The sequence below is a fragment of the Podarcis filfolensis genome, assembly GCF_964270895.1.
Source record: "Podarcis filfolensis genome assembly, chromosome: 4".
Lineage (NCBI taxonomy): Eukaryota > Metazoa > Chordata > Lepidosauria > Squamata > Lacertidae > Podarcis > Podarcis filfolensis.
In genome coordinates, this window is record NC_139607.1 from 69,659,520 (window position 1) to 69,670,369 (window position 10,850).

Consider the following 10,850-nt stretch of genomic DNA (forward strand, 5'->3'; position numbering starts at 1 on the left):
ATGCACAATTTGAGACTGCTGAATGGAATGGAAATTGGAATAGAATGGTTGATAGGTTCTGCTTATATCACAGGCCAGCTGCATAGCTGTATTTGAGAATATATATATAGGCAGGCTCAGGGCATATTGGTTAATGGCCTTGGGGTTGCTTGCTTCCTTTTTCTGTCCCTGCAATGCATGACTTTGCTTGCTTTCTCGAATTCACTGGGGTTATTTGATCAAACTGGCATATGCTGTGCTATACTTGCTCTATGCTACTGAAAAATATTGGATGGGATTATTAGGTTTGATCTGGGAGCTGGTGATTACATCAGCTAGATAGAAATCAACTAAGCCTGTCTATTTCCAGATTCTTCTAGGTCCATTTTTTTCTGTTCAGTAGGTCCACCACTGGTAAGAAGATGCATCAAGGGAGATGCATTACTGTGCGTGGTCTCTGAAGAATGAAGGAGGCATTGTAAATAGATGGCACTTTGTGCCATCACGTACAGTTAAGCACAGTTAACGCTGCTAACCCGTGAACTGGAAATTCACAAGCAGCCCCAAAAGCAACCGAGCTTGCTGGCTTTCTTGTTCAAAGTTCCTTCATGACATTGCCTGTATTTCCTGAGCCCATAGGCAATGACTGACTTGTTCCGGATTATTATTATTTTTTTAAAGTGTGATTAATAGCAGTGAAAGCTAACTGCAGCAACTTAGCAAGATGTGAGCTTCCTAGAAACAAACAGATTGGGCAGGGGAAGCAGAGAGGCAAGAACACTGTGACAACACTACAAAATATTTTTTAAAGGGAGACAGTACAAGAGAGAGAGGAGAGGAGGGAGGGAATCGAAACAGGAGATCAAGAGCTTGGAGCTTGGAGGTAAATCAAAGCTTTATAATGCAGGATAAATGCTGAAGAGGTTTTCAGGGAGAGGGAAGTGTTGCTGCTGGAGCACATGATCTACTGTAGCCCTTTGCACTTTTATATTCAGATTATTGCTCGCAGCAAGTTCTGCTGGCTTCTGAGCTTTTCCTTTTGTCTCTGGGATGATTATAAAGACAGATATTCCCTCTAGGTGTTCTCTTGCTCTCTGCCTCACTGTTTCCCTCCTGCACTTGCTGCTGTTCTTCCTGCCTCTCTCATTATTTGCTGAGGCTTTCAAGTGCTCCACGACAGGATCCTCAGAACAAAAGGCCGTCATTACATTTATCCCTATTTATCCTCCTCCAATTTAGAATGAATGTGGGTCTCCTACTGAAATCGGCAGCATGAAGATTCATCTTGGTTGTCGCCTTCACCCTTCCTTTGCTTCAGTCACTTTGAATGCTGCAGCAGTTTCATCCGTTAGATTTATCAGCAACCTAATCAACCAGTAACTATCTAGTATAAAATACAAATATGTTTCTGTTAGGTTTCTGCCAACAAACCTAAGGCATGTTAGAGCTAGAAAAACACACACAGAGAGACCTGTTGCTTATTACTTTCAAATCCCTGTCATGGATGCAATGGCAAATTAAGCATCTGTCTCTGAAGATAAGGATGGGGAGGAATTATACATGGGATCTTTGCTGGTGTTTGGTTTGTGCCTCCCTTTCATCTTATATTGCTTTCAGAAGTCACACCTTGCATTGGCAGGTACCTGTACATTTAACTAATGTAAGTAACAAATTTCTTCTAGTTGCTACCAAATTTTGAGGTGAATTTGAAGAACCCTGGTCAAATGAAACATTTGAGGAAAGTAAAAAAGTGATTTTGATAAGACTACTGAATTTTTTTTCAGGAGTATCTGCACATTCCTGATAACTTTTTGGAGATAACACTTGAATGTGTGCAGAAATTACTGAACACTATACTGGGCAATCCAGGAGGAAGCAGGTATTTCAATGCTCCTGCAAAAAGCTGAAAGCTGCTAATCATCAGTACTAATCAGTCACCCATTCTGGTTCTACAAAGCAAAGGTCAATAGATTACACACACACACACACACACACACACAGAGAGAGAGAGAGAGAGAGAGAGAGAGAGAGAGAGAGAGAGAGAATGTGTACAATATTAAAAGTGTAGACTAATAATGAACTAAATAAAACATTGGGGAAAGGGTTAAAAAAAAACTTATCACATTGGGACCAGAATGATAGCTTCCGATGAGAAATTCAGTAGTGGTGAAACATTCCTACTCCCCGCCCCACTCCCATGCAAGCTCTGTTCAAAAACAATTGTTATCAATGCAGGAACTATCCTGTGTTTACGATGTTTCCTAAAACTCAAAGCATGACACCCATTCTCTCATCAGTTCTCATCACTTGATGTGTTGGCTTCCTTTGACTTTCAGTAATAGAAGCAGGGAGAAGATGCTGTCCAAAGAGAACAGCGTCTCACAGTGTATCCAGTATGGAGCAGCTGGAAGAGGAGGAAAGGGCAGAGGGTGAAGAGAGAGCTGTGGGGGGCGCGGCTCTTCCAAGCTTTTGGACCCTTGGGAAACACAACAAAGCTGATGCCCCTGAAACTGGGTGTGGAGAGAGCAGCTGAATGGGACACAGCTCTGGAGAGCCTGAGGAAGTACCATCCACCTTGGGCCTGCCCATAAAAAGGAAGTCTAGTGTGAGAGACTAGGATGCCCACTATTTCTAGGAACTCCTCCCATTGTGAGACTTCTATGGGTGAGCTAAAAATTCCATGGGAATTTTTCTTTCCAACCCTCTAAATATCTCCCCAATCTGCCCCAGAAGAGGGAATAGAATTTCACTCACACAAAACTGGATTCCACCTTGTATTTCCCTCCATTTTAAATGAAGCTTAAAATGAAATGATAGTTATATGATGAATGAATCTTTGAAATAAAGTCTACAAATTGCTAAAATCTAATACAGAGCAGGAGTCACAGAAGACCCATAGCTCAATTGTCGAGAGCATGCTCTGCAATGCCAAATATTTCTACTTAGGGATGGATGGATCTGTCAATTTTGGTTTATATCCATTTCTTGTTTAACCAGTCTTAAATTCAGATTGTCCCATTTTTACATCAATTTGCATAGGTTTTTTTTTTAATCTTGCATTGTTTTTACTTTGTTTCCCACAATATATGTTCTTTTTAATGCAGTTTTAAGGGTGGAGAAATGCATTACAAAATTTGGAGAAGTGAGAAGGAAAAGACAAAAAAAATGAGTAAATCAGTGGAGCACAAAATCTGGAAGAATGATCTTTCCAATGTATTCTGATGTTCTGTTTCATTTCAGTCATGCCTTCTTGACATCACTATCCATATTTTTATTTTTACATGAACATGACCATTGTGATTAATCATTGTGATTAATCAAAAACTAGAATAGTTGTTTTATGATGCCATATGATTCCTACATTGATATATTCTCAGTAAATGTGTCTCCTCTATATTGTCATTTATCCTTGTGAGTTGCCTCTTTTATGTCCTGCCCTCCAAAAGTGAAGGTTAAACCCAAACAGAAGCTGTATATTTCCATAGCTGGCACACACATCTACGAAGAACACACTAAGTTGTTGGCACACACAACTACAAAGAGCACACTAAATATAATATAACTATAATTCTTATGTAGTGTTTTTATGTTGCAGTTCAATATGATCAAACAAATTTTAGCATGACATGGTGGTGAGGAAAATGGATTTTTTAAAAATGTGAGACATTGGCAAAATATGACGTTAAGCAATTTCAAACCATCATTGACTATAGTAAGCACAATGTAGTATTTTTCTTTTTCTTTTTCACTGCAACAGACAGCTGACTAATGTTAAGCTCGTGGTCTATTAAGACTCCTAGATCCTTTTCACATCTCTTTCCTCAAAGGAGATGACTGATCTCATTGCAGTGTGCTAAACACATTTCCTGATCTCCTTGAAAAAGGGTCTGGTGTTTGGTTCAGAGTTAGAAATGTTGCCCATGCTCATCAACTTTCATTCCAATATTCGAGGCTTTAAAGCAAGCATCACATTGCAATGTATTCCATACAGGCAGGCAGACATTTTATTTGTAAGCTGCCTTTCCATAGTCAAAACCATGTCAAGGCGGCTTATAACATGAAAAAAATTACATAATTACAAATATAATAAAAATAGTCATAAACATTCAATAAAACACATCAAAATGTATACAACTAAATTAACAATTTCCACATTAAATCATAATAAGATCTAAAAATAAAGATGCAAAAAATAAAATAAATAGCAGCAACAAAGCCTGCCAACAAAACCACTAAGCAACACCCCAGCCCAAGAGTCTGTTCAACTCCCTCGGCTTTTGTAGCTGGAGTTAGTCAGGGCCCTACCATCCCAGGTCTGGTGGAAAAGATATGCAAGGCAGCGAACAGGTCTTCCGGGACTTACAACCAATATTTTCCCCTTTCCTCCTTCCTTTGAAAAGATTCAGCAGTCACAAGGACTTGAAATTTGTTTGGTCACCAACATATTACTATGATCATTTGGGGTTGGCTTTTTTAAATGCTCAGTGAATATATCTGTTAAGCATACCTGAAATATAACATCAGAAATATATTGGGCAGACTACTTTTTTTGTTTGTTGTACTGGTGCCAAACTTATTTGGTGGTCTTATTGACTATTTCAAATTGTTCAAGAGTTGCCAAGGTTTTGTCTTTCAAAGTATTGTTGCATGTAATGATATGACACAAACACCGCCCTCAGTTAACTAAGGTAAAAATAGAACTCTATAAATGAACTGAAAATCAGAACTCCATTCCCAGGGAGACCTCTCTAGAACTTTCTCTGTTAGCCTTTTATCGAGCACTGAAGACTTGATTGATTAATTTGCCTTTGTCCTACCAGAGTGAATATTGCTTTTGAATATGGGTTTCAGTTGGCCTCTCCTTGATTCTGCTTTTGTTTCTATCTGCTCATGTTTTTGCTCTATCACTTGTTTTAATTTGGAATTTCTCTCTTTGTGTAATTATTTGCATATTGCTTCTATTTTTCTTAATCAACTTCAAGACCAGTACCTGGAAAGGCAGGATATACATTGAATAAGAAAGTGATTTGCGTGTGTAGGTCCCCAGGCCACCCCTCAAATAACTTCACACATAACACCTAATTTTAGTTTTGGTTTTTTGGGCACTATTTTGGCCACAACTTTATTAAAATACAAAATCAGTGAGTGGTTGTTTAGACATTGGTTATGACTACCTGTCCCCCCACCTGAGACAGAACTGACATCCCGAGGTCCGATCAGTAGCCAGTAGAAGGGAAAGTCAAACTTGGGGGTCATTTGAGCTAAGCGTCGGACCCATGCTGCTCACCCCAGCAGCTCCCCGAAAGCTTGCCGGCCCTGGTCCCATGACAGGGATTCCCATGACAGGGATTGGGCGGCCCTGGTCCCATGACAGGGATTGGATGAAATCGTGGCAAGCCCCAGGATTCCTTTAACGGAATTCCATTCAGCGCAATAGGAGGGGCAGGCACAGCCTATCCTGACCCCTCCACCACCAGCATATTATAACCAATGCCTAACCGCAACCTTACAAGTTGTGACGAATTGCTGAGTAGTAGGCAAAAACCAAATGGCACAGCCAATCACCAAATGGCAAAATTCCTATTAGGCCCCTGTGCCAAGGCAGACGACCCCCTGACAGGCAAAGCAAGGTCAACCGGAAAAGAGGGTGGGCGGGTGATCCGATGCACTCTGCAAAGAGAAAGAGAAACCAGAGTGTACCAATATTTAAAGACTATGGTCCCACCCACCCAATTTGCAACATACAATTTGCCCCAGCAACCCGGTTATCCAATTACAATGCCAGGCAACAACTATTAACCTGCCTGGCAACAAGAGGCCTGGCCCGATGGCCCTCACCGCAACACGTGCTCTCATTTATTGGAGAACACGCTGTACATGATTTGTCAAAGGGGCATGATATAAGACACTTTGACTTCTTTTCCACAGTGGCCCTCCAGTGAAAATACTACATTGTAAATGAACTGGACTATTTTTCACAAGTAGAAAACATTAGTGGATGAATAATGGAAACAGGAAATAAAGTAACCACAGTTCCATTCCAGATTCAAAATCATGCTTATCTTCTGTTGCAAAAACAGTCTCTTGTGGTACCTTAAAAAGGGACAAACTTCTGTTGGAGTGAGATTTTTTGAGTAAGAGATTGCTCCATTAGATTCAGTTACCAATGAAATACATCATTTGCAGAATTTTGTAAAAAGGTGATTTAGCATCAATATTTTCTTAAGATATTCTTCAAAGAGCGTTGCTCCGTTACCACAATTATATATGGCAGTTTTATTAAATTATATATTTCTCAAAAATATATATTTCATAATTGAGCATGAACTTTTAAATATTTATGGCACAGCGCTAGTTCAATGGGGATATATAAGGACAGAGTTGATCTCTCTACTTATTCCAAGAATGTTACCAGTTTGAAATCAAATGCTGCCTTAAAAAAAGTCAAACCAATGCTCTATCTAGTACACTAAAAAAAAGCCCACAGGTTATGCACATTTAACTTGTGAACATTCAGTTTTACACATGTGGCAGAAATAAAATTAAAATTAAAAGGGGATGGAAAGGAAGTGTGGTTTCAAGAAAAATGATGTTGGCAATCCCACCTGCCATTTAACTCAATGGGTTTTGACTATACACAGTTTAAGCTTTAGGCACAATCCATAGAACAAAACCCTCACGTAAGTTCCAGGCTCCACCTGCTACTTTATATCGTTCAGTTGGAGATGTCAGGGAGTGAACCCAGAGCAAATATATATGTGCATTAAAAAGCAAATACATATCCATTTGATCCCACTGAAAGTTAAACAAAAATAAAACCATAACAAAGATGAAATGGGACTATTTTCTGATGGTTGCCACACACACACACACACACACACACACACACACACAAAAAAACCTCTTACATATTCCATTCTTCAGGTTTAGTTTTTGTTGTAATTAGATTGGTTGTAGCTGGCCACTTTTGCCTAACACGTTTATTGACTGTTGCCTGGAATTTTTTAAAAAGTCAGCAATCCAAGGATGCACAAATTGACTGGACTTATCACAAAATCATAGAACTGTAGAGTTGGAAGAAACCATGGAGATCATCTAGTCCAATGCAGGAATCTTTCACTCAGCATGGGGCTCCAATTTACGACCCTGAGATGCTCTACTGATTAAGCTATACCTCAGCACTGGAATCATTTGTAAGAGTAATGAATGTTCAAACCATAACTTGTGCAAAAAATTGATTTTTTTCTTTTATTTTCTTTTTTAATCCTCTCATGAGCCAAAACCATAGACTTACTGATGATTAAAATGAAGGTGGCATGACCTCATCAGAAAACATTCTATCTGCCATGAAATGTGTGGTATTCCCTTTGGGTCAAGAAAATCTTTACACTAATATCATATATCCAACATCTTCCCTAAATGCTAAAAACACTAAGGGCCATAAGAATATAATTTACCCGTATTCTGAACTCTACTCAACAGTTAAACCTATGACCTATCTATGACAAAGACTATTCTAGTGGCAGTAACAGATGCCATTTTGTGGCTGTGGAGAAGAGGTCAAATCTATAAGCTACTTAAGTCCATCTCTATATATTGATTCTTTCAGGGCATACCCTACTTCCCATTTATAGAACATCCCCAGATTGGGCACTGTGTCACTTAAAAATTGTTCTCTGAAACGGGAGTTAGAAGGTTGCAAAAAGAATCATTCTCCATCCCTCACAGGCCACACACAGAAAGAGTTCAGAAGTAATCCATATGATCTCTGTTCCCACTGAAAGGTTCAGAAAAGGGCAACCACAATGATTAAGGGGATACAGCAACTCCCAATGAGGAAAGGTTATGACATTTGGGGCTTTTTAGTTTAGAGAAAAGGCAAATAAGAGGAGACATGATAGAGAAGTATAAAATTATGCATGGTGTGGAGGAAGTGGGCAGAGAAAAGTATTTATCCTCTTATAACACTAGAATTCAGGGACATCAAATGAAGTTAATGTTGGAAGACTTAGAACAGACAAAAGAAAGCACTTCTTCATACTGCACTTAGTTAAAGTGTCAAAATAAATAAATTAATTTAAAAAATTGTCCAGTAGCACCTTAGAGAACACCTAAGTTTGTTCTGGGTATAAGCTTTCGTGTGCATGCACACTTCTTCAGATTACAGTGGTACCTCGGGTTACATACGCTTCAGATTACATACGCTTCAGGTTACAGACTCTGCTAACCCAGAAATAGTACCTCGGGTTAAGAACTTTGCTTCAGGATGAGAACAGAAATCGGGTGGCGGCGGTGCAGTGGCAGCAGGAGGCCCCATTAGCTAAAGTGGTGCTTCAGGTTAAGAACAGTTTCAGGTTAAGAATGGACCTCCGGAATGAATTAAGTACGTAAGCAGAGGTACCACTGTAGTTAAACTGTGGAACTCTCTCTGACAGGAGGCAGTGATGGCCACCAAATTGGATGGCTTCCAAAGAGGATTAGACAAATTCATGGCAATGAGGTGCTATCCATAGCGACTAGGCACAATGCCTTTGTTTTACGTCCACTTTCAGTCAATATACCTCTGAATTCCAGTTGCTGTTTTGTTTTGGTTTTTGTTTTAATTTTTTTAATCAATTTTTCAATACAAACAACAACCACAATAAACACATACAAGAAAAACTACAATAATAACACAATTTAACATTTCAGATTTGAGTACTGATATACCCATGACTACACATTTTTAACAATATTTCCCCACCTCTCTTCCCCTATTTCCCTCCACTGTCCGCCTTATTGCTTAAATATCCCTTCCAGATTTCTTCATATTTATCCATTCTTAATTTGCGTTGACATGCAATTTGTTTGTATAAAGCTAGTCTGTCCATATTATCAATCCATGTGCTCAGTGGAAGAAGAAGAAGAAGAAGAAGAAGAGTTTGGATTTGATATCCCGCCTTTCACTCCCTTTAAGGAGTCTCAAAGCGGCTAACATTATCCTTTCCCTTCCTCCCCCACAACAAACACTCTGTGAGGTGAGTGGGGCTGAGAGACTTCAAAGAAGTGTGACTAGCCCAAGGTCACCCAGCAGCTGCATGTGGAGGAGCGGGGACGCGAACCCGGTTCCCCAGATTACGAGACTACCGCTCTTAACCACTACACCACCACTGCGGCTCTTCCAATTCATCAAAACAAGTTTTTTTGCTTCTAATATGGCACAGTACATCCAATTTGTTTGACCCCTTGTAATCCCGTGGGGACACAGCCGTTGTGCTTGTGGGTTTCCCATAGAAATCTGATTGGCCTCTTCGAGAACTGGATGCTGGACTAGATGGGCCTTTGTCCTGATGCATCAGGCTCTTATGTTCTTCCTGGGAGCTGAGCCCTTTTGGCCCCCTGAATATTTTGGTGGTGGGGGCCACCTCCCCCAATGTCCAAAAAGTGTTGAGGCAAAGCACGGAGCTGAATGCGGAGGGGAAGGAGGGTCAAAGCAGCCTGCTGCCAGTGGTGGTGCCAGGAGGAGGTGGAGGAGGGCAAGCATCTTCAGTTCATATAGGCCACAAATTTACTGGTTAGAGATATAAGTAGGCTTTGGCATACAGTGAGGGGGAGGGAGTATTTGATCCCCTGCTAAATTTCTGGACTGGTCATTTATTCGTCAGAGGGCAAACAGGCAAATTTAGCAGGGGATCAAATACCCCCCCTCACTGTAGGCATTGGTTATATATCCCAAATCATCCAGGCTGACTGCTGGTTGCTTATTTTACAGGGTTGATCGTGGGTTAAGGATCTTCCTTTGATGTGCATCAAACAGGAGCACTCCCTCCAACATCACCATTCTGGGAACCTTTAACGGGGTACCTCCAATTCCCAGAAGCAGGTGTGGGTGGGCTCCCAACTCCCCCACCCCTTCCACCTAGACTAAGGATCTAACCCAATGCCTTATCTGCCAACAAGTTGTGACAATTGCTATGAGGTAGGCAAAACCCTCAGAGAGGCCCAATTTGTCTGCAGGCAAATTCATCCTTGTCCCTGAATACAGCGACCAAATAGTCCCATAGCAAGATCTTAGGTAGGGCATCCTCTCTCACTTCCAAGTAGGACCATATGCTACATAGAGTGGGAGTTGGGGAATCCAGCTCCAACTGAGCTGATGAGTGCCCAGTGAGTGGACCTGAGTGAAGACTCTTCACTCAGGTCTACCACTCAAGACACACCCCCTTGCTTGCACACGATGGGTCCATTCAAATGCAGTTTCATGAGATGGGGACGCTTGCTTCCCATACAACTGTTTCAGGCACACAATACTCCCCACGGCCTTGTAGATTACACAACAAACACACAACCCAATTGGGCATATCATTCCTTATGTTAAATCATCATATGTGTAGGCCTAATCACGTGGATATTTTCATCTTAGTATCAGCAGTCTACATGGAAGGGATATGCTAGTATGAAATGATCCAGGTGATCCACACAATGCTGATGTCCCTTACATTACTGGTGTGCGATGGGAGCCAGGTATGGGGGATCAGTTCTAACCAAATTATATAATATAGTATAACCTTTTCTTAAGATTATTATTATTATTCTCTTGCTAATTATGCATTTATATGTGCATTTTATATCCAACTTCCTTTACTAATGTTTTCTTTTGAAAGGTTAAGATTTTTTTTGTTAATTTTGCTGTGTTGTGTGCATTCTACACTTGACCTCCTTTGTAATGTTTTATTTTGAAATCTTTAAGATAATATGCTAGTCTCCTGTTAATTATGTTGCTTTGAATGCACACTTTATATCTGACTTTCTTCTGTAATGCTTTATTCTACATTGTTCGATTTTATGCTTTAATGGAAGTTGTAAATGACTTTGAGATTTTTTTCTGTAAA

The 10,850-nt window shown here is 40.2% G+C and overlaps 1 long non-coding RNA gene across 1 annotated transcript; it reads right to left on the bottom strand.

The window, feature by feature from the left end:
- Window positions 1-856: 856 nt before the first annotated feature.
- LOC310761654 lies at window positions 857-10,172 on the bottom strand. The gene is made up of 2 exons (XR_014547637.1): window positions 10,053-10,172; window positions 857-1,363 (listed from the first exon to the last, which is right to left on the bottom strand). It is a non-coding gene; the product is annotated as an uncharacterized lncRNA (long non-coding RNA).
- Window positions 10,173-10,850: the final 678 nt, after the last annotated feature.